Raw genomic sequence first — 2,698 nt, forward strand, 5'->3', positions numbered from 1 at the left:
AAAAAAAAAAAGAAAGAAAATGTGTGTATACACCATGGAATAGAATACTACACAACTATAAAGAATGAGATAATGTCCTTTGCAGCAACATGGATGGAGCTGGAGGCCATTATCTTAAGACAATTAATGCAGGAACAGAAAACCAAATACTGTATGTTGTCACTTTTAAATGGGAGCTAAACATTGAGTACACATGGACATAAGGGAGCAATAGACACCAGGACCTACCTGAGGGTGGAGGGCGAAAGGAGGGTAAAGACTGAAAAACTACCTTTTGGGTATTATGCTGATGACCTGGGCGACAAAATTATCTGTATACAAAACCCCCATGGCATTGTAGTTTACCTATATAACAAACCTGCACATCTACTCCTTGAACCTAAAATAGAAGTTGAATAGTGAAAAAAAATTTAAAAAAATATTTTAATGAGGGAGAAGGGGACTGGGCATGGTGGCTCATACCTATAATCCCAGCACTTCAGAAGATTGAGGCAGGAGGATTGCTTGAGGCTAGGAGTTTGAGACCACCTTAGGGAACATAGACCCCATCCTTACAAAAAATTTTAAACAGCAGATGTGTTGGCATGTGCCCATAGTCCCAGGTACTCGGGAAGATGAGGAGGGAGGATCACTTGAGCCAGGGGTTTGAGGCTGCAGTGAGCTGTGACCATGCCACTGCAGTCCAGCCTGGATGATAGAGCAGAATCGTATCGAATGAAAAAGAGGGAGAGGAGGCAAAAAATTTTGCCTTGAGCTAGCCCTGCCATTAGATGAACCCATTAAAAGCAATTTCCTGTTTGGTAAACTCAAAGTTCACTGATGGATGCTGTCGTTGTTAGATCACTTTAAAAACTGTACAGTGTCGTCCAGCACAGAGCACAGTCTTTCAAATGAAAGAAAGCTGGATTTAAATTCTGACTCTGCCTCCTAGGGTGTAGCCTTAAACCAAGGACATTCCTTCAACTCTTGCTTTGATCATAACTAAAATGAAGGATAATCAGTAATGTGAGTATACTGAAAAAAAGGAAAGTACTGAGCATGGTGCTGGCATCCAAGAGAGGCTCAATAACTTTCTTTTTTTTTTATTTCATAGAATTCATGACCTCAAAGAACATATCTATGAGTGATTTCTGATAGGGAAACATGTTGACCTGCCCCAAATACCTAGTGCTTTAAAAAAATAATCACATGTCTAATAGTCTATACAAATTATCTCTTGTCAGGTAGGAGTGAGAGCAAGAGTCTTAACAGCAAACAAATACCCTTGTGAACTCCAAAATACTTCAAAGTTTTGATTACAAAGATTTTGTCACGGACAGAGGACATAGCTAGGGGTGTTGGAAACCACACCCACTTCCACCTGAGGGAAAGACAGGATAGCAACTGAGTGACCACTAGATACCCTCTCTCAGAGTTGAAGGGTCCTTAAGCCTGAGAGGTCATTATTGTCATCATCTGTGCCCTGTAATGAGGTATTAGCAGGGCTGATGTGTAGTTCTTCTGGACTGGGAATTTAACTGCGGGTTTATGTTCTTCCAGAGCTCCCTCTTTGCCCACTAGCAGGGCAATAGCTGGTGCTGAAAACAGTGGCTGCTTGGCAAGCCTGGATCTCCAAGTGACTCCAAGTGACCCCCTCAGCAACTCCTGATGAACAGGTAGCATGAAAAAGAAACCTTTTTGGTTTATACCAGTGAGATACGGGAGTTGTATATCATTGCAGCATAATCTAGGCTATAGATGATGCAATACTGCTACATTAGGGTTTCTGATTTCTAGGTCAGGCCCTATGCCTAGGATAGCTTACTGCTGACACACTCTTCAGTCAGTCTCTCAGCTCTGCACAGCACCAGATATGCCAGGATTTTGGCCTTTGACTCAGAGCTCTTTTCTGGAATTCTCTTCTTCATGACCAGAGAATAACTCTGTCTTGCTTTGCTGACAAGAGATATTAATCTAGAAATGGCTATAGTTATAGTTCATACAGGAAATGTGTAAAAAAATTGGGCTAATCTAGAGAAGAGAAAATAAAAGGTGGGGAGTCTTAGTTGCATTCAAATCCCTGGTTCCAGTTGTACCTGAGATGCAGTTATATTCTTACTGTTCCTTTAGTTTGCTGAATAACATAATGAATCCCCATGTTGACAAGGTTAAGTTAGATTTATATCATTTTTCTAGGAATAACATAGTGTTTTTATTTGCCCAGATGTTATAGCTCACCTAAAAAAAAAAAACAAAACCCTATCTATCTAGGGCTTTTGTTGCCTGTTTTTTTTTGAGACAGAGTCTCACTCTGTTGCCCAGGCTGGAATGCAGTGGTGCGATCTTGGCTCACCGCAACCTCTGCCTCCAGGGTTCAAGCAGTTCTCCTGCCTCCTCATCCCTGGTAGCTGGGACTACAGGCATGCACCACCACACCTAATTTTTGTATTTTTAGTAGAAACGGGGTTTCACCATGTTGGCCAGGCTAGTCTCAAACTCCTGACCTCAGGTGATCCTCCCGCCTCAGCCTCCCAAAGTTCTGGGATTACAGGCATGAGCCACCATGCCTGGCCTATTGCCATTTTCAGTGTTGTGTCCAGTGATGCTTCCTTTACACCTAGAAGTCTTCAGGGGATTTGTATATGGATTGTGAAATCCTCTAGTGACATGGAAGTTTCTATGTCATGCAGAGAGAGAAATTGTGATGCCTGGATGCCTG

The 2,698-nt window shown here is 42.1% G+C and overlaps 1 long non-coding RNA gene across 1 annotated transcript in view; it reads left to right on the forward strand.

The window, feature by feature from the left end:
• The window catches only part of LOC105554851, a 42,904-nt gene that overhangs the window by 29,478 nt on the left and 10,728 nt on the right, over positions 1-2,698 (forward strand). The window contains exon 2 of the long non-coding RNA XR_001008387.1: positions 1,540-1,655. This is a non-coding gene — a long non-coding RNA (uncharacterized LOC105554851). The remainder of the gene's footprint in view (positions 1-1,539; positions 1,656-2,698) is intronic.

The sequence above is a fragment of the Mandrillus leucophaeus genome, unplaced genomic scaffold (genome assembly GCF_000951045.1).
Source record: "Mandrillus leucophaeus isolate KB7577 unplaced genomic scaffold, Mleu.le_1.0 Scaffold660, whole genome shotgun sequence".
In the NCBI taxonomy this organism is placed as follows: Eukaryota; Metazoa; Chordata; class Mammalia; order Primates; family Cercopithecidae; genus Mandrillus; species Mandrillus leucophaeus.